At 42.4% G+C, this 24,889-nt stretch overlaps 1 protein-coding gene across 3 annotated transcripts in view; it reads right to left on the minus strand.

Annotated features, from left to right (window-relative positions):
- RBM47 (RNA binding motif protein 47) overlaps nucleotides 1–24,889 on the minus strand; it is a 78,445-nt gene that overhangs the window by 38,024 nt on the left and 15,532 nt on the right. Inside the window, exon 1 of one of the 3 annotated variants that reach the window (XM_018081692.1) lies at nucleotides 6,537–6,618. The exons of the other annotated variants lie outside the window; for them this stretch is intronic. The gene's annotated coding sequence lies outside the window, so the exon portion shown is untranslated. Of the gene's footprint in view, nucleotides 1–6,536; nucleotides 6,619–24,889 lie in introns of those variants that run through there. 3 annotated transcript variants of the gene reach the window in all.

Consider the following 24,889-nt stretch of genomic DNA (forward strand, 5'->3'; position numbering starts at 1 on the left):
GGTTTGGAGATAATTCCTTCTTGACTTGTTTTTAACCTAGTTATTTAGTTTTCCATAAAACAAAGCTCTAATTAGACTCCCGATGCAGCAAAGAATCTGGGCAAGTGAAAACAGTTTAAATCTCATCTACATTAACACATTTACACTATGTCTAAAATGACACTTGTGCTGTCTGGGGTGAACCCCACCTGCCTCTGACAAAATGTAGCCAGAGGTCTCAGTAAACTCCCTGCCATTGCAGTTAATGAAGAGAAGAATTTTCACTGTGTTTTCATGCTGCCCTAAAGACACTCCCAAGTAATTCAACAATTTCTTTATTGAAACTTCCTTGTTTAAATGCAAATGAAGAGCAGAGCTGAGCCTACAGTGTTGAATGAACATAAATTGAAATGTCTTAACCGGATTTAATTTCCATGTCTTTCCTCGCTTTTTCTGCAGGGGAGATGTGTCATCATAAAGTTTAAAAGAAAGCTCTATGTGTCCTGCTTCTATTTACAGATGACTGCTCACCTTTGTATTTGCCATTTTAAAAACCAACTAAAAGGAAACACATTTTCATCGAAACATAACCTCTACATCTGTGCAGAAAGTAGTCACTTTGAAAAATGCTCAGTTGCAGACGTACATTATTCCAGTCATAGCATTTGTATGCAACATCAGCATTAACTCACCATTTATATAGAAATATTCTGCAGCAGAAAATAGATTACTACTTAGAGTAAAAAACTTAGCATGAAGAACAGCACCATGTTCAACAGCTGTGCTTGACTCTAGTTTTAATGTGGGCTATCTGTAATGATGGTGGTTGTACAGAATCACAGTGGTGGTTTTCATTCTGGCCCATCTGAAAGAAATTTTCTTCAGCCTCATTGTAGCAACTGCACAGCACAAAATGGACCAGGAGGGTCTTCACTGACTTTACTCCAGGGTGAAACCCCACTGGGCCTTTGAGGAAGAGGACTGTAGCCTGTTGAGTCTGCCAAAATAGGTTTCCACTGGATGTACTGATCATTTCCCTTATCTCCAGATTGTGAAAAGGAGGAGACCGTTGCCTATTGTCAAGGAGACAGGTTTGTTTAGGCCCCTTTTATTGCTCCTCAGCACTCTTGTCCTGGATTTCCACCTAGATGACCCCTCTCTACTATAGAATATGATAAGCCTCTGAAAAAGGCAGCTCCACTGAAGTCCAGGCATCTGGACAATCTTATGGCTCCCCCACTCCCTTCACCCACCACTCTACCTGTTAGTTTCTGTGACATTGCTCCCTTTCATGGAATGTTTTTACAAGGTTTTCCTGATACACCACGTGCCCAGAGCTCCTTTCCTGTCTTTCAGCCTTCCCTCGACCAAGGGCAGCATGTCCTCTCCACAGAGACCTCTGGGATCAGTGATACTCATTTGGATAGATGGGCTTGATCATCTCACACTCCTCCCTGGTTTTGCAGTCACTGTGATATGATAATGTCTGTATTTACAGCATTGCACAGTTTCAAACAGTGTACCTCTGGCTAAGAGTTTCTCACCTGACTGCTGAGACAGATCTAAGCTTTATGTTTCTATACAGATTGACAAGAAGTTCTAAGTAAAATCATTGAGCTAATACCTCCAGTAACCTCCACTGTACCCAGTGTCCACTATCCATACTGATGGTACCCACTGCCAAGCCAAACAAGCTGTCCATGCAGTAATCCCAGACACCCTTCCTACATTTTCATGCAGGTGTGGTGCCTAAATGGGCTTGTAGAGGTCCAAAGGCGCATCCTATAACTTTTTCAGTACTACAGCCTGTTTTTCCCTGGAAATCCATTCAGAGCCATCCTTGACATTATGCCTATTTAATGGCCCAAGCCGGCATAGCCCTTTCAGACATTGCATTTACTCATAAGCATATGCTGATGAAGCCCCTTCAGAATGCAGTATGTAATGGCAATGTAGGTCTCAAGGATAAAGTTAGCATATATAAACATGATAACAGGTAGAGAAGGGTTTGCAGAATCAAGATTTTATCTATTAATCCCAGCAATTAACACCAATGGACAAAGTAATACTGTTAAATTCATCTTGAAGATGCCTATCAATGAATTTTCTATTGTCAAGCCCTTAGTTTCAGCTTTATAAAGTTGTCTGCCCACAAAGACCTAACTACAGGTGTGAAGAGCTTCATGATAGATAGAGGGGCTGCCCTGAGTATTGCTTGGAGAAGCATTAACAAAAGTGCCATAAACCAGGTTAGAAAAAGCTGTTTCTGCACATTACAGAATATTTACTTAGCAATGTTCCTTTTAAAGCATCTCCAGTTTTTCAGGTGAAAGTATTCTGTTCAGTAAAGCTTAGCATGATGCCAGCTGACAGTTTGTCTAAGGCCTGCTGCAGGGACTGCTTCCTGTTGCAGTAACAGAGACTTCCCAGAGTGAAGAAGATCCAAGAAAGATGTGCATTTTTTCTGGAGACCATTAAAAACTACATCGCTGCTATAGTGCCACAGCATTTGTCTGATAATATCTTTGCAGGAGATAGAAAAGACTGAAATAATGAATAATGACTGTTTTCTGCAGTTCTTCAGAAGGGGTGAGAAGTCAGTAGAGGATCACTCTTCCCTCAACGTCAAAAAGTTTTGGTTTGAACAAAGCCTTTTTGTTTTTAACCTAAATACTCATTAGATACAAGAGAGGTAATCTGTTGACCTCTCAAACTTGTTTCTTTCCAAATACAAAGGTAAATGGCACTGTGGTCATTTCTTTTTGTTTTTTGCTCTTATAGCCTGGAAGATTCATGGAAGAAGAGTGGTAAATCCATAAGTCAGGATACTGTGGTATGAGAAGTAAGCTGTTGTTTAGTCAGCCATTAAAAAGAAACATTTCTGCTAAAATTATTTGTTATTATTTCTACTTTTACCTTCCAGAGTGTAAGTCAGTACTGATACTATTGAATTGTTGTTTAATATTGGAAGTAAAAGGAAACATTTTGACCCAGCACTGGGGAGGGGAAGGCAGAGCTGCCATTCATTTGGATAGATATGTTTAATCATCAACTATATGCTGCACTCTGATCTGTGCAACATCTGACTTCTGAGCAGATAGAAGTTCTGAAAGTTGTTACAGGAAACAACAAATTGCATAAAGAAATATTCTCATTAAAAGTACACATTGCAAAAAAGGAAAAACTAAATCAAGACCTAAGTGTTCTTTTCTCATTGTCACCATTGAGAAATGCATTGAGAAATCTAGCACAAATTAATTTTTAAAATTAAAATAATTAAAGTTACTTCATTTTGCAAAAATTATATTTCATCTTCAGCTGCAATTCGTGGGTTAACACTTTGTGTTATTTTAGCAAAAATGAAAAGCTGGGGTTTCGATGCATTGCTAGTACTGCTGCTCAGATGGAAATGTGCAAGGGTAAGTTTGCTTGTCTCTGATCACTGTCCTTTAAGGTTTGCATTTTACCTGATAATTTCATTCACTGAAACAGCTAATTGACACAAAAATGTACTTCTGCAACTGTCTCTGAAAAGGTAAATAGTTTCCCTTAGAAAACTGTTACTCCTATAAAAGACAAAAATCCCCCAGAAAAATTCACACTTCTGCCTTAAGGAAATAAACTACTTAAATTCCAGTGTTTTAAAATTGCTCCCAAAGTAACACAAAGGAGCTTTTCTGGTCATGTGGGTGGTGTACAAGTGCACCTCTACATAGAAAAGATTTTCAGTATTCAGAGAGAAAAGCAGGGAGCTTTCCTTATAGAAGGAATGAGACTTCTGCCAGAGACTGCAGAGCTGCTTGCTCTTCTGTCTCAAGCCCCAAACACCTGCAACGTCCTTATCCAGGTGCCATATGGCTGCTGTGTTGGGGGAAAAAATAATGACTGTGAAGTTGTCCCTTGAGGTGTGTTCTTAAACAAAGAGGTCCAGCACAACAAACCCCAAGTTACCCATCTGATCCAGGTGATTTGTTGTCAACGTCTTTGTAATAGGGAATCAAGGAAAGCAATTGCAACATCTCACCAGTGGTGTGATACCTGCTACACAAACAAGTACAGTAAACAAATGTAAGCCACTGGAATGAGAGCTCAGGTGCAGGAGGTCACTGAGCACATGGCCCAGATGCTTCTCCTGGCACCCTCCCAGTGACAGCCCTGTCACCCCCCCCCACAGAGAGCAGGGACCGAGGCTACTCCTGCTTCCAAAAGGGCCCTGCTCACCATGTGGGGCTCTGGCACACGTGGGCAAGCTGGGAAACCCTGACACTTTCTGGGAGGGAGACAGTGGAGTTTTGCCATGCCCCATTCTGTAATCCTGGTTGCATGGGGATGTTTGGTTGGTGGGATTTCTTTTTTTGTCATCTGTTTTGGCATCTCTATTGAGGGCATCACTCCCTTATAAAGTATCTGAAGAGATTATTCCCAATTTAATATATCCCTTTAACATGATAATTCCTGGTTCAATTACAAATAGGAAATTTTAAAAAATGTCACTGTGAAATCTTTGTGGGATCCAGGACATTTTATTTCATATAGGTCTAGCATTAATACCTGTGTCACAGGGACTGCCTTGAAGGGTGAAGAGAGACTTCTTTTTAATTAACAACTCTCTGTAACTAGCCCAGGCTAAGTATTATTCTCAGTCTTTCCACCTTGCATATCCAGAAAAAGATTTTGCAGACCAGGCTGTCCTCATGATCCCTTGCACAGCCCTGTTCCTTTCAGTCTATGTACACAGGTTTAACCAACTGAAACTTGGTAAAAAGCTGTGCTGAGAATGAAGCACAGGGGATGAAAACAATTTCCTTCATTTTAGCTTGCAATAATATGTTATTATTTGCTGAAATAAATTAAATTGTTCATAATTTACAGATGGTTATGGCCCCCTTGACCTGAAACCTACCTATCTGGTGATGGGGGGTTTTTTGACTTCTTGGTTCAGAGACAGAAAAGAATTGGTTTTGCTCTGAAAGAAGTCTTCTGTAGAGCAAACAGGACTCAAAGACTGAACAGATTTTGTCAACAGTCCTATACCTTACATTTAAGTCATATAATCTCTCTTATAGTCACCAGCTAGAACTCTATCTTTGTATGCAAACAGACAAGATAACATTGTCATCGCTATCTTTTGTTTTACATATTTATTTTTTAAAATTCAGTCACTGTGAACTCTGAGATAAGATTCTGCTGCTTTTTTTAGTCATCGCAGAAGAAACTTCTACATCAATCCAATTTACTGTCAAATACTGGAACCACTGTTCCTGGGAGGAGAGGACAGGAATCACACATCACTATGACACACATGAAAATCACAGGATTTAATCATAGTCATGCTTTATGTCTACACATTCATCAATAGATTGAAACTATGGTGCAGCCTTCACCAAATTTTTTCTTGAATCATATTTCAATCCTTTAAAGCAGAAACTTGTAGGAATCCAATTTCTTTGTTCTCTACACTTTTCTCCTGCATTTTGCTCTAGGAGTTTTAGTACCGCTAAGAGCTGGAGCCACACTTAGACTACTTTTAATAAAGTAAATGTGTTACCACACTTCACTACTACCTAACACCCCTGAGCAGTTACTGAGCATAAATATCATGTCATGTGCAAGCCCAGTTAGCCAACACATCAAGAAAATCTCTGTCACATCAGGGAGGACTGAAGCAAGCAGCAAGCACAGCTAGGGACAGACACTAATAAACTGAAAGCAACAGATTTTTTTTTTTAATCTACTTCTTGCATTTTGTTTTGCACACAAAACATACTGTGAATTGTGAATACTGACTACATGCCCCTCACTTCACACTGAGCCCTCTTCAGGATTATTTGTCAGTTACCTGGGGTGTCAAAGGTAGTTTTTGAGGAGTTACTAACCATTTGTACTTATATAAAGACACATCCAGATCAGCAAAGCACACATGGAGGATGGTTCATGCATGAACGAATCAGTTTCCACTGGGTGGTAGAAACTTTCAGTCACTGAGCAAAATTAAAACAATTATTGAATGTATTTGTCTTCACCTCTCTGAATAGCGTATACATTCTTGGAACTTACATCCTGGTATTTTTCTGCTTCTACTGTCTTAAAACATGGAAAAAAATCTTGAAAAATGAAAAAAAGTCTTGAAAAATTAGTCACTTTGCCTATTTTTGCAAAGCTTGTTCAAAAATCAGCAAGTATTTTTCAGCATGAGTCGCCACCCACAATCCTGTTGCAATAATTGGTTTACACATTTTCATTAGAATCTGACTCCTATTCCTACTCTTCAGTTAGAAGAAAAGCAGAAGCCAGCTGGTTTGAGTTAGTTATGCACTAATTTTGTTTGTTTAAAGATATAACAAAATCCAAACAACTAGCTAATCAAGTGTAGGTTAATCAACCCATGCTTTAGATGACACCATGCAGTCAGCTACTGCTCATGAAAGCAAACTGCAAAACAACAAGGCTAACTCCTCTTCTGACTTCCAAGGAGAGAAACTTTGGCAAACCTTATTACTCAGCACTGTTGCCCTCCTGCCTTTCAAAGCTGGGAAAATGAAAGTGGAAAACAGTACCTGGGGAGAAGCTGGAGTGTTCCCGTGGGTGCTGGCTGCTGCTGGGCTCCCGCTGCCTGCCTGCCTGCCTCCCTGGGCAGCCCCGGGCTTCCACAGCCTCGTCTGCCTGCGCTGGTCAATGTTTTACCAGGCTGTGAACAACACATGTTCCACCCTCCCTGCAAACACCTGTGGGGGAAGGTAGTGCCGGGACATGGGTGCAGAGCCAGTGCTGAAAAGATCACCCCTCTTCTGCTTGCCCTGTCCACCACGGAAAGAACAAAGCACACAAAAAAAGGGAAACCTACTAAGAAGGGGACCTAGGAAAGCATGCCATGAAGGGGGAAAAAAAAGTACATAAATGGTGCTATTAATAGATAATTTGTGGCAGGTAAATCACGATAGCCTTTCTCCATATTGTTCTAAGGTTACATGCAAGCCTAGACGTGCCTTGCTGAGAGCTGAGAGGGAATGCCTGATCTGTGGGAGTACATAAATTTCCAAGTAAATCTTTGGCATGAGAGCAGTCATTCAAATGACAGCTGAAACTTCAAAATGACAACAAAAAGACTTGAAACAGCATGATGAAATAATGCAAAGGGAGCCTAAACATGAAGACAGGAAAGAAGCAATCTGTGATGTTTTACCTTGCTCTACTCCTGTGTCTTGGCCTCTCAGGAGTGTCTCAGAGTTAAAGCTCTACCTGTGCTAACCAGAGCTTTCCTACTCCCAGCAAATTAACAATTACAAGCAGAGGGCAGACGAAATGGGCTGGCAGCCAAGCACAGAGCTGACAAGGTGCCTCTGTCACTCCCCAAGGAGTAAAGGGTGGCTGCTGTCATGGCACAACCTCTCTCAAGGACTTTTGAGAGGTCTTGGGAATCTGGAGAGGTCCCAGCTGACTGGAAGCTAGTGAACATTGTCCTGATTTTATAGAAGGGCAAGAAGGAGGACCCTGGAAACTACAAGCCTGTCAGTCTCACTTCAGTGCCTGGTAAAGTTATGCAGAAGATTGTTCTGGAAATTATTGAAAAACACCTGAAAGATAACACAGTCATTGGTCACAGTCCCCACAGCTTCATGAGAGGAAAGTCCTACTTATCCAACCTGAATTCCTTCTGTGACAAGGTAACCCACCAAGCTGATCAAGGGAAGCAAGTTGGTATAATCTTTTTGGTTTCAGTAAAGCTTTTGATACTGTCTCTCACAGGATCCTTCTGGACAAACTGTCCAGCACAGAGCTGGATAAACACATCATGTGGTGGGTGAGCAATCGGCTCACAGGTCGAGCACAGAGGGTAACAGTGAATGGGGTAACATCAGACTGGTGACTAGTGGCTCCATCTTAGGCCCTGTGATCCTCAATATCTTCATAAATTACTTGAATGCAGGACTGGAAGGGACACTGAGCAAGTTTGCAGATGACACAAAACTGGGAGGAGCTGTTGACTCCCTCGAAGGCAGGGAGGTCCTACAGAGAGATCTTGACAAATGAGAGCACTGGGCAATCAGCAATCATAGGAAGTTCAACAAGGGAAAGTGCCAGATTCTGTACCTGGGATGAGGCAACCCTGGATGCACATACAGACTGGGGAATGAGATGCTGGAAAGCAGTGCTGTGGAGAGGGACCTGGGGGTCCTGCTTGATGGCAAGCTGAATATGAGTCAGCAGTGCCCTGGCAGCCAGGAGAGCCAACCATGTCCTGGGAGGCATCAGGCAAAGCATCACCAGCCGGTTGAGGGAGGAGATTGTCCCACTCTGTTTTGCTCTGGGGTGGCCTCCCCTTGAATATTGTGTGCAGTTTTGGGCACCACAACATAGGAAAGATATTAAGGTATTAGAAAGAGTCAAAAGGAGGGCAATTTAGATGGTGAAGAGCCTTGAGGGGAAGCCGTATGAGGAACAGCTGAGATCACTTGGTCTGTTCAGTCTGGAGAAGAGGAGACTGAGAGGAGAACTCATTGCACTTCCTTGTAAGGGGAAGAGGAGGGGTAGGCACTGATCTCTTCTCCGTGGTGACCAGTGAACCCAAGGGAATGGCCTGAAGGGGTGGTTTAGGTTGGATATTAGAATAAGGCTCTTTACCCAGAGGGTGGTTGAGTGCTGCAAGAGGCTACCCAGGTGTTGGTTGCAACACCAAGCCTGACAGATTTCAAGAAATGTTTGAACAATACTCTCAGGTACATGGTGTTACTCTTGGGGATGGTCCTATGCAGGGCCAAGTGTTGGACATGATGATCCTTGTGGATCCCTTCCAACTCGGCATACTCTGTGATTCTGTGATTCTATGTTAGCCTCTTGGTGCCTTTCTGATCCCCCAGTGGAAATAAGAATACCCTTCTATTCCACAGAGCTGCTTTGAGTCTCAGCTATATGGCTATCACCTCAGAGACCCCAGGCAGAAAGAGGGGTTTTATCTGAAAGAGCTTATCTGGGCTCAAGATGCTGCCTAACCAGCTCAAGGGAGCAGGAACTTTTCATAGCAGTCTTGCTCCACCTGGTAAGGACAGCTGCTCCCAAAGAGGTGCACTAGGTGAGGAAGGAGGAGGTCCAGGCAAGCTGTTTCTCTTTTCTGCTTGGATAAGGAATTCATTCAAGATCTCTCAGATCTTCCCAGAAAAACCTGGGTGGAAGAGACAATGTTTCTGTGAAAAGGTCTGCTTTTGCCAACTTGGTGTTTCCTGGTTGCAGTAGCATTTCAGCAGAAGACTCTGGAGGAGAACTGCCCACACATCTGCATCAGATATAGTTTTTATCACTGCCCTGTTGCATGGGATGGTCCAGTCTTTGAAAACTGAGGCTGCAGTGGTGAGATCGGGAAGTGGAAGAGTGGCACACTGGTACTTGAGTTATGGAGCCAGCTCAAATCTAGTTTGCTTGGCAGCATAGACAAGGTCACTGCCTGTTATGGGAAGGTTGTACAAATACTCACTTTTCCAGGGTGCTAATACTTCTACAAATCATGTCAGCCTGGTAAAGTCCTAAGAGAGTCAAATAGTGTGTAGTATTGACCCCCCAAGGCCAAAGGACTTCAAAGAAACTCAGTTATCAGTTGAAGCTGCCAGGTGTAGCTACCAGAGAAAAGCGATGGCTTTAGTACAGCACATCTGTAGTTGTATCATGTCACCCTGGGCAAACAGAGCAGTGGAAAATTTGATGGGTCCTCCTACTAAATCTGCCCTTGTAGATAAGCTGATATAAAGCAACAGAAACCAAATTTTTTTTCATTGTTGCACAAGCAATGAAAAAAAATTCTTCCCTGTATAGCTACTACCTTGTGAAAACTCAGTCTGTCATTCACACATTTTCCTCTCTTAGAGATGAGGTTTTCACAGCTGAGGTCTCAGAGAGAGGTGGATGCTTCTCAGGTGGCTGAGTCTGCCCTTTTGTCACCTGGTCCCAAGAGTCTCACACCATGCTTTCGCAGATCACTGGGGGTGGGTTTCTGATTCATGCATGGCTGGCAGGAAGGTCTGTGACCCACAGAAACTTGGCATTTCTGCCTCTTCTCAGCATAAAACCTTTGTCACAGAACACAGGTTTCAAGGGCAACGTAACACTTGCATATTTACTTACTGCAAATGGAGGAGGTGCTGGGTGGTACAGCACACAGACTATAAAGTCAAACATTAATTTAATACAGACACCATATAACTGCAGACTGTCTTGGGAGTAAGTAAAAGATATGGATGTTAAAAGTGAAAAAGCACCTAAAATTCAGAAAGCACTTTCAATGAAACACCAATTTACCTTCAAATTGTTAGCAACCTTAATAAAACAGAGAGCAAAAAACAAAACTGAGATGTGGGGGATCATGTAACACAGGGGAAATTTCTGTGAATCTTAAATGGGGTTTAATTTTGTTCCAGTTCTCTTTCATCAGATACATCTGTATTTCATCCTGCAGGGCAACACTTGCTTTGGAAAACACTACAGGCAGATCCAGAGAGTCTACTGTGGAGGCTTTGAAAACTTTCCATTCCCAGTAAAGAACCTCCATCTGAGCACATGGGGCTATCAGGAATATGTTCAGACCCATCCCTAAGCAACGTGTTGAAACCACCTCCCCAGGAAATACCGGTACAGCACTGATCACCTCTGACAGGGGTACATCCCCTCCTTCTGGAGCAGAAGGACTAGCAACTACCTGCTGCTGAAAAAACAAATGGGAGGGGAAAAATAGTCGCTGTGAGCTGTGGGAGATCTTTATCATACAGGAAAACAGAAGAGATCTGAAGCATGAATTGAGAGGGCTCTTTCAACAGTGGCCTGAACATGGCACACATGAGGACACCTCTACAGCTGTGGGTTTGACTGGCTGTCTGGGCTCTTGGAAATCCTACCTGGCCATGCCAGCAGTGCAAGATCTACAGCCCTGCCATACCTACGAATCCCTTTGGTCCATAATTTAGTATCTTGTGCTGAGCTTTCACAGCAAAATGCCCCGTAGATATTCATCTACTGGGGAATGAGTCCTTAGCACTGGACAGACAAAGTACTCCTCCAGATTATAAAAGAGATAGTAAGGGAACTATTTATTAAACACCACTGCTAGCTGATCACAGAGCTCTTTGGCTAGTGGTTTCACTGGATAGGAGTTTCAGTCATCACAATTCCCTTGGAGGGAACAGACCTTGCAAAATACACAAGATATGTAAGAAAACTTGCTCATTATTCAAAGGGAAACTCAGTGTTGATGGGAAGGAGTATTTACAAGCAGTTTCTGTAAAGTTGCTAACAAAGAATATGCAATGCTCATATAAAATCATATGTCAGGCTAGAAAACTCCCTAAAAAAAGACTTTATTCAAAGAACAAACCAACACATCCCACCTTTCTTGTTCACTCCCTTATTTGCAGCTTTTTTTCAAAATAGTATTATAAAACCTTATCGTCCAAAGCTTTCAGGGAGAATGGCCTGTTTTTATCTGTGTTTTGTAAGACCAGACTACACTAATGATTTAGCAACTTCACAGTGCAGACAAGTATTTCAAAATATTCCCTTCTTCACAGCTGTTCAGCCACTTTTACATGTATTGCTGCATTGCATGATGCCACCCCCAGTCGCTCTTAGGAAAGGATCATGGAAACACAATAGTTTAAAATCACATATGTGCATTCCCCATGGGTTTGATTTTAATGCAACTGTCTCTCAGCTAAGCTGCTTCTGGGATTTCCCTGATGGGACAATTTTGTGTGAACAGGGAGAATCTCAGGCTCAGGCTTCAGTGGTGCTGATTTAGTAATGATCTTCACTGGGCAGTCAGGAGGGGTCTGTGTGGTTTGAGTGCTTTAGCAATGTCCCCATCACATCCCTGGTCCCTTGTGTCTGCTTGTGGAGACAGTTGCAGAGGAGCAAATGGACAGGTTGTCAGTGGTCTGGGGGTAGATGCCTCGTGGAGCACCCATGGCACGTGGAGTGGCTGGCAGGCACACCTGCTCTGGCAGCCATCAGGATGGCATTGGGTGCAGGTAGAGGTGTCTGTAAGTGCATTGGTGTGTAGGGAGCACAACAGAAAAGTACCCTGGCAAAGCTGAAGAGCTTTTCAGCTGCAGTGGAAAATAACTACTATTGCAGGGGGAAAACCACTGTGCATTAAACTACAGTTTTAGAAGAGCCCAGCTCTCACTTTAGGTACCAAAATAAGCCTTTACAGAAAATGGAGATCCATAGATTACCTGGGCACACAGGTGGCCACAGGAAGAGTTATGAAGAGCAGAGCAATTTTATAAATAAGATCCTTTGCCAAGGGGGCTGGCAAGACAGCCGGTACCTCTCCGTCTGTGCTCAAGCACTGCAAACACCAGCCCAGGCCATTGGGCTTCCCAAATTCCCAGTGTCCCACAGCATTCAGGCAGGGTCCATGGGGAGTTTCTCACAGTGGGTGCCACTTACCATACAAATGTGCTGCCAGATGTGAAGGACAGGTAGACTATACAGTGCAATAAAGTATTGCACATCCTTATAGGTTTCTGTGACTATTGCCTACAGAATGTGAAACTTTTAAAAATTAAACAACTCTAATATCAGCACAGTGTCTTTACTAATTTTTCCCTTTAAACAGGTACTTCTAGGAAGAGAAATTTTTTCCACCTACATTTCAGTTAAGACATTTTTAATTACTTGGTTAAATACACTTATTATGCATATGAATTAAATAATTAGAAGCCACAACTTGATACATAACATTTTTTTCTCTGTAGTTCCTTTAAGATAGGAATAAAAGTGTTTATGTTACACTGGGGAGTATTTTAATCAACATCTGTGGACTGTCTGCCTATATCTATCTATTAATTTATTATTATCTATTATCTATCTTTATGTCAAGATACATTAGGTTTTAAAATGCTTTGTGAGAGCTGACTGGGCACGTGAAGCTCTAAAAAGGAAGAACTTCTAATAAAAGTGAATAAATGCGTTGCTAACAATACCTTAATTTTACTTTCTTGGGCGTTTACATTGGAACTGAAAGCCTGTAGCCTGTAGCCATTCTAGCATCAAGAAGTCTTCTTAGCACTGTCCTTAGCGCTTTATGTTAAATATGAGCAAATATTTGCCATCAATATCAATGCCTAACATTTGATAACATAAAACACCTTCACTAGACTCCACAAATGCAGCTAGTTGCTTTGAATGAACCCAGGAGACAAATAACATTTCTATTTTAAAATAACGCTTAAGAAGATAGTACATACAGATATTTTATAGTTGAATGGAAAAGCTGGGTCTGAATCAGCCTTTCCAGAATATACTGCCAAGTAGATGAATGAAATATTTTTTGTTCTTATTTGCTCTGCTCAAAATCTCAGAGGAGATTTTGATACAGATCTCTATGAGACCAGTTCCTGAGGACTGTACTTACATATTTGGAAACTATTATTTACTGCTTAATTATCTCCATGCAGCCCAAAATATCCCTAAACTTCAGTACGCAGATGCCTTTAACAGCACATCCACCTCATCACCAAATTCAAGGCATAAGAAAAAACATTTGTAGAGGAGTGGGATGAAGGTCTGAAGGTCTGATCAACACAGTGGACCTCTTGCTTTGTGGTTTTCCTGTCATCCGCCCATGAGAGGTGTCTGGCTGCCTCTCAGTCCTCTCTTTTGGGGGAACCCAACAGAGGATTCCTGAAACAGAAACAGCTTGAAGGGAAAATGGTGCCTAGAAACAGCAGCATGGCTAAGACACAGCTGGAGGTAGATGGGTTACCACAGAAACATGAGTCAGACTGAGGATGCCTAGAATAGGGTCAGTGACTTGATAATTGTCTGAAAAGACGTTAATAGAGAATCACAGAGATTAACAGACATGGTTCAGGAAGAACAGGAGTTGCAAACTGCTTACAGGACAAGTGATAGCTGCAAAGGAAGGCAGGGTAGAAATGGAAGGTGCCTTGCATGTAGAAGAGATAAGAGGAAATCCACAGTTTCGGGAGGGAAATTAAAAAATAGGATGAGGCAATCCAGCTGCTGGGTTGAGGTAAATTGTTTTAGAGGGACAATTGATGAGACATAGTAATGCTTGTGAGAAGGGAGAAAATGAGGGTTGAATTGGAAAGAGGAACTAGTAAATATAGGATGTGTAGATGACGGCTCTGAAAAAATGCATGTGAGTCAGGTAAAAGAGTACTGGAAGAACATAACCAAAAGGACATTTAGTCTCTGGGTGAAGGATAATTGCCTGCTTTCAAGCCAGACATCTGGCACCTTTGTACTGGGTGGTGGAAGCCATACAGGCTCAAAGGTGGAAGAGATGGAGTCCATCTAGAGAGAGACAAAAGGAAAAGAACCAGAGGGGACAGAGCAATGGAGTCCAACCATGGAAAAAGGAGGTTAGGGACAAAATTACTCGTGTGGTGCAGCTGGTCCTTCCTATGGGGACCTATGGGGGGCTGATCAGCTGGTGGTCATTTTTGTGACCAGGATAACTCATGAAGTGAAGCAAAACACTGAGGCTGAGAAGGCAGAAAGTTACCAGGGACATGGGACATCCAATGACAGCCACTCTGCTGAGAAATGAGAGATCCTCAGAACAGTTGGAGAGAGTCTGAACTGCAAAATATGGGGAGGAAAACAATAGGAAGCAGCGTGTCTGCAGGTGGTTATCCAGAGGGAAGAAAGACAGGCAATGCTGGGTGCACGCTAAAGGGGCTTGAGGACACAGCAGTCCTTTGTTGACAAACAGTGGTGCAGTGTCAGAGACAGATGCTGCTGCTGCTGCTGCTGAGGACTGGCTGCTGATGAGGCAGCAGGGAGAGCTGGGGAGGACTGGGCCAGCTGCTGCCAGGGTGAAAGGAGGAGCAGGAACTGGAGGGGTAACGGTCGAGGAAATAAAATTAAACCATGAATCTTTTTACTGTTTATGATAAAAATAGCCCCAAGCAGATTTTCATACTTATTAAAAATCTTCACATAAAAGGAGCCTAGGAGAACTAGCAATACCCTCTCTACAATAGCTACATCACATGTTCAAATAAAATATGTTGCTAAACTTGTTTTTTTCCTACGTAAGGACTAAAACCAGATATCATTTACTCCTATGCACACACAACCAGTAACAGTTTATGCTTGTAGAGTTCCTGTCTATTGTATTAAAACTGGAGAACTGAGTAACACAATGTTCTGTACCAGAAAACTGCAGCATTTAGCCAGTCTATCAGTTTCCCAGAGAAGTTTTATGGTATTTCTATTTTTTAAATCTTCCGTTAACACTGAAAGTGGATCTGTTTTTCCATGTGAAGGAATGATTTAAGAGATAATCTGTAATGCATACTCTGGCAAGTACATTGATGCATTTTCTGAGCTCAGTGGCAAATTGATCTTCAATCTGACTGTCCTGAGGCTCGCAGCATGGCTAGTGGGAAAATCTTGATTCAAACTCCGAAGTTACAAAATCCATCTTCCTCCCGTTTAGATTTTAGAATTCAAAAACCTTTCACCAGATTATGCAAAATTCACATTGTAACATTTCAGTTTAGGCAGACACTGTATTTTGAGAGCTGACATACAGAACCCTGCTCTACTTGCTACTAAGAAATCAGAAGCTGTTTGATATATGTATTTCAGTGAAAAAACTACTATCTACTTATAAACACAGGCATGGATATTTGTGGTTGACTGGGTCTCAGTCTGGATTAGCTGCAGGTTACAATTCAGCTTTGAGGCTTGGACTTGATTTATGTTAAAACCGGAATTACACAGTGTGCTCTCACTAATCTTTGCACAAGATGGAGGGACTCTCAGGACCAGCTTGTTCTTGCAAGACTTCTGCTTAGAACAAAACTTCCCAGAGGACAACAGTTTGCATTTGAGTTGAGTTTCATCTGTAATTGAGCCAGATCTTAAAATCATAGAATCAGAGCAGTTTGGTTTGGAAGGGATCTTTAATGGACACCAAGTCCAGTCCCCTTCAATGAGCAGGTACATCTCCAACTACAGGTCCACAGGTTGGACCTGTGTCCAACTCGAACTTGAACACTTCCAGGAATGAGGCATATACCTCTTTGGGCAACTTGTTTCCAGCATTTTACCACCTTCATCATAAAAAATTTCTTCCCTTATATCTAGTCCAAATCTACCCTTTTTAGTTTAAAACCATTACCCCTTGTCCTATTGCAACAGGCCCTCCCAAAAATCTGTCCCAATCTCTCTTTTAAGCCCCCTTTAGGTATAGGAAGGTGTTATGAGATCTCCTTGGACCCTTCTCTTCTCCTGGTTGAACAACCCCAACTCTCAGCATTTCCTCACAGGAGTGGTATTCCAGTGCTGTGGTCATCTTCACGGCCCTCCACTGGACTCACTCCAGCAGGTTGATGTCCTTCCTGTGCTGAGACCTCCAGAGATGGATACAGTACTCCAGGTAGAGTCTCATGAGAGCAGAGTAAAGGGGGAGAATCACTTCCTTCGACCTGTTGGCCACATTTCTTTTGTGGCAGCCCAGGATATGGTTGGCTTTCTGTCTTTGACAGGACATTGCCAGGTCATGTCCAGCCTTTCACCCACCAGCACCCCTAAGTCCTTCTCTACAGGACCACTCTCAATCCCTTCATCCCCCAGCCTGTATCAATACTGGGAGTTTCCCTGACCCAGGTGCAGCACCTTGCACGTGGCCTTGTTGGGCCTCATGAGGTCCCCATAGACCCACTTCTTGAGCCCAATCCCTCCCCGTGGCATCCTGTCCCTCAGGCGTGTGAACTGCACAACTCAGCTTCATGCCATCTGCAGATTTGCTGAGGGTGCACTCCTTGGCTTTGTAGTTTCAAAATCGTCCCCCAGCCACTGAGGAAGGAGAACTGGCATATAATTAACATCAGAAATTAAAAAAATAATACTTAGTTTCACTATGGTTACTGTGACCATTTTGAGTGATACAATGCATTTACCTGATCTCACACACAGTCATCTACTTGTTAAAAATGCAGGGATGGGAAACTGGGAGTCTTATCCACTTCTAAAGAATTTCTTCTTACTAAAGTACAGCACTGTCTCCAAGTGTACCAGCAGGAAGCACCATTCATCCTAGGAAAAGTCAGAATACTCTCATCTATTTAATAATTAAAATTAAAAACAGATCTAGATCATGAAAAATGTTTCCATACCCTCACTCATTGCTCAGGCTGGCAGCAGGGGCATGAGACTGCACAAAAGTAAAGAATTGCAAAGGACAAGAACAGGTCCAACACAATAGAGATCAACATCTCTGCTGTGTCTGGTTTGGGGTCAGCCAAGGCTGCATCTGAAAGTTTCCTATTTGCCGCTTATATTTGTTTCGTTAAAAGCAATAAATTATCTCCTGCAAGACACTGGGTCTGTTTGAGCCAAGGTAAGAATTGCTGTTGCAGTGTCTTTTGCAGAGGTACAGCACATAGCTGGCACGAGCCTGCCTTCCCAGCTGGCACTGCCTCTGACCAGCCTCACTCCTCTCTGCAAGCTCATGTCTAGGCTGGGGCACTGCTTCAAGAGCTGGACCTGAGAGCCTGCCACCAGGCAGATCTCTTGTGACTGTCTCCCACCCCAGTGTTTGCTTCCAGCATGGCCGGGAGAAGGTTGGGAGAGCAGGCAGTAGCTGGGGAGTGCCTGCCAGGCCGGCTGGGCTGAGCTGTAACCTCAACACATTCAGGGAAAGGTAAGGTGTTTCTTCATGACAGGCCTCTCTCAGGAGTGAAGGCAGTGGCATGTTGGAACACCATCACTTCTAGATAAAAACAAGTGAGGGCAACTCAGCCAATCTAAATAAACAGAAGCACAGAGGAAAAATTGCACCTTTTGGATTTGCTGCTATTCTTCATGTGCACATCTGACACTTAGATGCTATTACAATGGATGCTACTGCTCAGTTATTGATTGAATCCCAGTTACTGAGCCCATTTCTAGTTCTTGACTGATGCTACTTCATTGGTAGGTTGAACAGAATTTCATTTACTTACAGTTAAGTCAATAATCAATTTACAGTACTAAGCTCACTAAAAACATGCACCAGGCAGAACGTTGATGAATATAAACCTATGGGATCACACTGTGTATGAGCCTAAAATTCCAGACTGTGAATCAGTCTGTGGATGGGGTGGCAGAGCCTATAGTGATTTTTGCAAAAAATGGCACATGGCCTAAGACTTGCTGAAACTTCATTTTCATCAGCATGCTAGTCAATGTTTTGAGTGTTAGCATCTTGCTGATTGCACTCTTCATTAAGGAAAAGAAAATAAAATGATAGCTCATAGTTCCTTTGGTATGCAGATCTGCTACCTGTGATGCTACCTGTGATGTATTTCTGAAGGAGAGAAGCAAAGAAGAGATGAATATAAAACCCCAGAGCTGTACTGAGGAATTACCACTGTTTATACAGAGCTCACTCCATCCCTTCACTACTCATGATGGTGTTGGTTGTCAGGAGCTCTGAAAGCTTCTGGACTTCTGCAGCCACCAGAGCTGTTGGTGGGTATTCTAAGAGAATTTATTTCTAGTGAGCAAACAGTCTAACATGTCTCATGCCCTGGGTTAGCATCCCTTGAGTGCTGTATGGGATAAGCCAACACAGGGAATCCATGTCTGTTTAGTCTCAGAGGCTCTGTTCCTTCTATACGATAACTGGAAATGGAGGCAAGGGGATTGTATTGCCTTAATTCTGCTAAAATCTCTCCCTTACCATCTGTAGGCCCAAATGAAGTAGTATATGCAAGGAAGGAAAGAAGATAAATGATGTTCCAGAGAGGATGAGAGGAATTCTCACAGCCTCATCAAAAGCACATATCCCTGGGATATAGAAATTAAATTTTCTACTGATTTCATTCCAATTGAGTGAAGAAGGAGACAGTGGGATTATGGCAGTCACTCAAAAAGAGGATTCAACCCTTTAATAATATTGGTGACATTGTTTTAGAAACCTGTGTCTCCGAGATCTTTTTTGCCTTGTGAATAAGATGCCAAAGGAATGTTCAAGTTAAATGCCTGCATTTCTAACATTAAAAAAATGATATCGTGCTCAGTCATGCAAATTAACATATCAGTCAGAATCCACTGAGTTCTCTGGGATATCAGATTATGATTTGAGAAGACTTCTTTTAGCCTAATGAGTCTGGATTCTTTGTTAAAGCAAATTAAGCATAATTCTACTAGAGTCAAGGTAGCTGTACTATTTCAGATACATTCTTATACTGTGCTTATCATCCGAGGGCTTCACAGCAGAGCTTCAAGCAATAGGACTAATATCAGGAACAAGTTGCTTTATCCCCTCTGAGACAAAACCCAAAAATACTTTAGCAGTTAATGTAACTTAAACAATGCAGATACCACTTACAAAACTTCTTATAAAAGCCTGTATTCCAGAGAGTACAGGTTTGTACAGATCTCACAAAAAGTCCACATGAAAACATGCCTTAACTGCCTGCAGCCACAGCAAGGAAACTCACAGCTTCTGATGACATGTATCTGTGTTCACATTTGACACAATGCTCATGATTTTGTGTATGTATGTGTGCACAAAAGCCGCGGTATCACTTTTTAAAGAGTGTTTGCAAATAAAAATTATTTATTATATTTTTTTAAATCTTAGAATGCTTATTTCAATATTTTTTCTAAATTACTAAGCAACAGGAATATCAGAGTGATTTTTTTCTTATTTCATATTGCTTGTACTGTGCCACACTGGCACTCAGATGATAAACCGGCAAAACACAGTGCGCCAGAAACAGCTTGTCAGAGTTTCCCCTTCTCACAGCTTCAGACTTTAAGGCAATGGAATTGCAGTGATACTTTAACAAAGTATTTATCATTGCAGCAGTATAAAAGAGAGGGATAAATAATGCTTGTTTTTTCTGGTGGTCCGAAGATAAGCAAGTTAATTTAAACTACTGAGTACAGTGTTCCGTGCTCTATGTTCTCAAGCACAAGGACAATACAAGTTTTGCTGTATTGCTGTGATGTGTGTTTTACTAATTTAGGGGACAAAGGAAGAACTTGTGATCATATGTTAACCCACAAACTTTTCAAAAATTATTTTAGTTTCATATAAGAAAGCACAGAGCTCAGTTCTGAGTCTTCCTATGCACAAAAAGGACAAAATGGGGCAGAGGACAGAGAGCAGAAGGTGCTCTTGGCTAGATCAGTCTTGTCAGGCTAGTTTAACAGGGTTAAAAACCTTCCTAGTGTAAATAACTGGGAGCACTACTGCACATGTGGGCTGCATGGCTTTGCAAAGCATAGCCTGCATTTTACTGGACCCCCAGGCAAAATACACCACCATGCAATGCTGCTCTTGCCACTGAGCCCTACTCCTACTATCTTCCTACGCATCTAGTACCTATAGCCATGGTGTAGGCTGAGGGAATAACCTGCTTCCCCACAGGTACTGTGGTACCACTGCTCCCTGCAGTGCTGTCCCCTCCAGCTCAGGCATAGATGGGAATTAAAACCACCTTGAATTCATCTACACATCAGAAAACTGGTACACAATTGACTCAACATCCAAATAAAAATATAGGAACAATGTTATTATTTCAGATTTTTGGGGCTCATGTAGCCAACTAACCTGTCTGCAGCAGTGGCCACAAACTGATCCCTGTAGAACAGCAAAAAGAGCATGAACAGAAGCGATCTTGTCTGCAAGTCCTCTTCCGGCCTCCGGCCATTTTCAGCTTAGGGGACTTCTTGAGCCTGATCTAGTTTGCCCAGTGGCGGACCTCTCTTCCAAGTACTTACCCAATCTTCCCTTGAATGTCTGAAAAAATTGTCACATGCTTTGGGAAAGAGTTTCACAGTTCCATTATTGCTGCATGAAGAAATATCTCCTTTTATTCTGAAAATGGCTCCTAAAGCTTTGTCTAACACTTGCTACCTCTTGCATTGGAAGAGACCATGAACAGCTCAATTCTATTCACTCACTCCATACCACCCTGGATTTTACAGACCTGAATCAAAGAAACATCCCATGGTGGTCTCTGCCTGAACCTGACCTACTCAGCCAAAAGCTGAGTATCACATGTATGTTTTCACTGCCTGTTTCCAAGGGATTGGGGAATTTACTAAAATGTTCTTGTTGCCCAGGGTCCCTGAACATCCTTGCTGCAAAACTTCATACTCACTGGTTGGACATCGAGCATACTGAGTACAGCAGCCACACAAAGCTTGGTGTGGACCAGTGACCCCAAATATTTAATCACCAGTGTGTAAGTGCTGAATTGCTCTCTTCTCACAATTACTCTCTTCATAGTATTCTGCAAAGTACCAAGATTTTGCTTTACTTGGTCTGCTAAACTTGGGCTATTAAAGCTAGAGATCCCCTCATTATCTAGAGGCACTCAGTAGCTTTCAATTATACTACCTGGCATCATGTTTCCTTTCCATCACATCATTCTGCCACATTTTCATTTGGCTTATGGCTTGCTTTCAGTCAGCTGTAAGTAAGACTGAAAGTGGACTTTTTAATAATATGAATATCATCAACACTGCAAGCACTCAGATATTTATTGCTGTCTGCAAATTCTGCGTATGATGCTACTGAGACAAATAACACAACTGACTGGACTCTGTAAGCTCTTCAGTTGCCCTCTGAAAGTGATTAGGAAATGAGCTCAGTCGGCAGACTTTTTTAAAAGCTGGCTTCCTAAGGAACAATTTCTAATACTTCATGTTTTTACTACTTTAACTTCTCTCAATAAGTGGTCTGCAATGGAAATCCTGCCTGATCGTGCAGGTCTTGTTCAGGCAACACGCCTTCAATTGATTTTACATCCGTTCATCAGAATGATTTGCTTTAAAAACTGATTTTATGTCTAGGTAGAACACAGACAAATATGTTTAAACCAGGTATCCTCTGCTTACATGTACACCAGTTTTCCTCCCATACTGGGACAGGAGGACATTTTACATTGTTTACAGCAGGGGCAGCTCATCATAACCCACATCTGTAAAAACAGCTTGTCCAGTCATATTCCACACAGGTCTGTGGGACCTAAGGCATCCCCAAAGGTCGTTGTGCCCTGTTCACTATGCAAGCCTTCCAGCATCTGCTCTCCTGCTGAGGCAGGGCCACCAGGCTCTGAGGGTAAGCACTGGCTTCCTAAAGAGGAGCAGCTGGAGCCAGGGACAATTATGTGAGAATGTCGGGACAAATGTATCGAATACCTCAGGTTAATTGGCAATCAATTAAAGCTGATGCTCAGGAAAGCTCTCATGATATTGCAAAGTCAAGCTGTAAAGGATAGATGTGGAGGGCTCAACTCTCAGCAACTTTAAAGTTAAATGAAAGATGCTGATATTATTTCTCACTTATTTATGTCTATGTTTTGAGATTCTCCAAAGCAAATGTAATGTGAGAATAGGCCAAAAATAACTCCATGGCAGTACACTCAATGGGGGTGACTTGGTCAGCGTTATTCCTACTAACACAGATGTTTCAAAAACTCTACAGTGGTAGACACAGCAGAGGAAGATAATACTGCTGGAAAAGTGCAATGAAGTGATATCCCTGTGTCACCCCTTATGGCCTTTCCCTCCAGTCTCAGTTAATCATGATATTGCTCCTGTTTCCCCAGAGACCTGCTTGAGGAGCACTGCTAAATGCTACACATAGCCCCACAAGCTGGAGAAACAGCTTGGACCCAAGAAACACTTACGGATGCTCATGGATGGGCTTTGCACAGCATGGCCCTGATTCTGTGGAAGAGCTAGTCTCAAGTTAATAATTACATGTTTAGCATATTATGCAAGCATTTTACTCTTGCTTTTTCAATGGTGTACATTCTTCCACTTTGTGATAGCCATTCTTTTTCTCTTTGACCTCATGCACCAGAGGAGCACAGGTCCCATTGGCATCAGCATTTTCCCCCCAGGACTGCCTATCCTGCAGCAGTGACCCCGTGCTTCCTGCGTTAGGACCCGTATGCTGCTCAAGCCATATTTCTTCTGGATTCAAATTACTAAGATCAAAAGTTCAGCAGGTTCAATCCTCAGTTTGTTACTGTGTTTATTTGTTCCAGTAACCTGCCAGGTCTTTACCAATTTTACCAATCCCACAAGAAGATCCTTGCCTCTCTTCAGAGGCTTGACTTTTGCAAGCACAAACTGAGGGGCTGCTTTGGAGGGAAAGCAGAGACGAGGGGCTAGTGAAGGATCACAAAACACTGTTTGGAGCCAGCAAATTACCATTAAAGAATGTTGCCCACTTATGTAGAAAATCTGGGTGCCAGCCACTCATTGACCCTGCCATTCAGGTTCTGCAGCTTGCAGCAAAGGGCTCCTAGAATTAGCTCTACCAATCTGGTGGAGAGACACCTCTGATGTCTGAAATGGGTTTGCCTTGGGGTTGTTAAATACCTGCTCCATGTGATTGAGCTAATGAAAAGTTTTTAGCCAAACAAATCCCTGTTTGTGAGAGTATAAGAGCTAAGAGGATTAGATGTTAGTTAAACTAGACATAGCTGAGAAACAAAGTTGTTGCTGTTAATTCTAAAAAATGCTACCCCAGTGTGTGGGAGTGAAAGGAGTGGGTAACAAAATTAATCTGTGAAGCAAAAGATGACAGTTAAATCAGTTATATCCCATCAGAAATAGTGTTCTCTTGAATTCGATATTACCATGTAACAGGGGAATATATATTTATTCTACAAACAGATGGCAAAACCAGAATTAACTAAAATTGGCCTTGATCTCCTGTATTCTTCTTGTAAAGGAAATGTAGGTATTTTCTGTTATTTTGTAGGTTTACTACCATAGCCCATTGACTGTACAGGTATATACCAACAGTGCTAGAATCTGGCTAAGCACAACACAACTCCACAGTTTGATCAGAAGGATTGTCTGCTACTAAATTGGGAAACTGGCTGAGTCTCGTTGTACTGACCAGCTGAGAAGTCAGTGCTTCTAAATGACTTGCTACCCTGTTCTTCCAGGGGTGTCTCAGTTATAAAGAATCAGCTTCTTTTGCGTTTCCATGGGAATCAAAAGTCAACAGTTTTCTTCTTCCGATAAGGAATTGCTTGCAATAGCACCCCCAGTAAGGATAGATTAGGGAAAATTGAAGTTAGAGTAACTATATTTGTGCTGAACAAATGTTTCCTCCCTACAAAAAAAACCCACCAAACCCACGCTATTAGAGCTTTCAGCCTCCTCCTCCCACTCTGAAAACAGACTCATGTCTTATGCCTGCTTAGAAATTCTTGACTTTACTCCCAGTGAAACTGTTTGGTTCAGCAGCAGCCAGCAGCCCTCTCCATCAGCATGTGCTGCTACCTGTCATTCTGCCTTGTTTCACTGCTCTTTCTGGGCAGACATCCCATGAATCTCAGGTTCTTATCTTGATGACTGTTCTCCCCTACCAGCCTCATTCTAGAACACCTGCTAGCACTAATTATACTTTTATTTGAATATAAATACCTTGCTTGGGGACATAATAAGTATACACCTGATTTTGGAGCCTCTGAAAGAAGGCTGTTGTGCTGATCAGTGCCAATAAGGAAGAAGATGTAAGAACTACCTCCACAGAAGTAAATGAAGTCAAATCACGTCAGTGAGCTTTCCTGGATGCTGGAAACTAATTGCACCTTGTAAGGTCCAGAACAGTCCCTGGCACACTTTGGACCCATGTCATTTAAATACCAGTTGCCCAAACCAGAAGGTAGATATCACTTTCCCAGGCAGAGGCTGGGGGTTAGAGTGAGCTCTGGATTGTTCCTAGCACACAGTTTGGTTGCAGTCATTTGGTTTTGGCAGGCGAGACGGCATCCTCCTCTGGAGGCAACAAGCCTCTGTGCCAGAGAGCGATTCTAGGTGCATTTGATTTACTAGCAGAGATGTAGCTAATGGGGAACAGAGATAGAAAACCAAACCCCTCCAATAACAACCAGAACAAAGAAATCTTTTACATCTGGAAATA

This window comes from Manacus vitellinus, unplaced genomic scaffold (assembly GCF_001715985.3).
Source record: "Manacus vitellinus isolate BGI_N305 unplaced genomic scaffold, ASM171598v3 scaffold_0_pilon, whole genome shotgun sequence".
Classification (NCBI taxonomy): domain Eukaryota; kingdom Metazoa; phylum Chordata; class Aves; order Passeriformes; family Pipridae; genus Manacus; species Manacus vitellinus.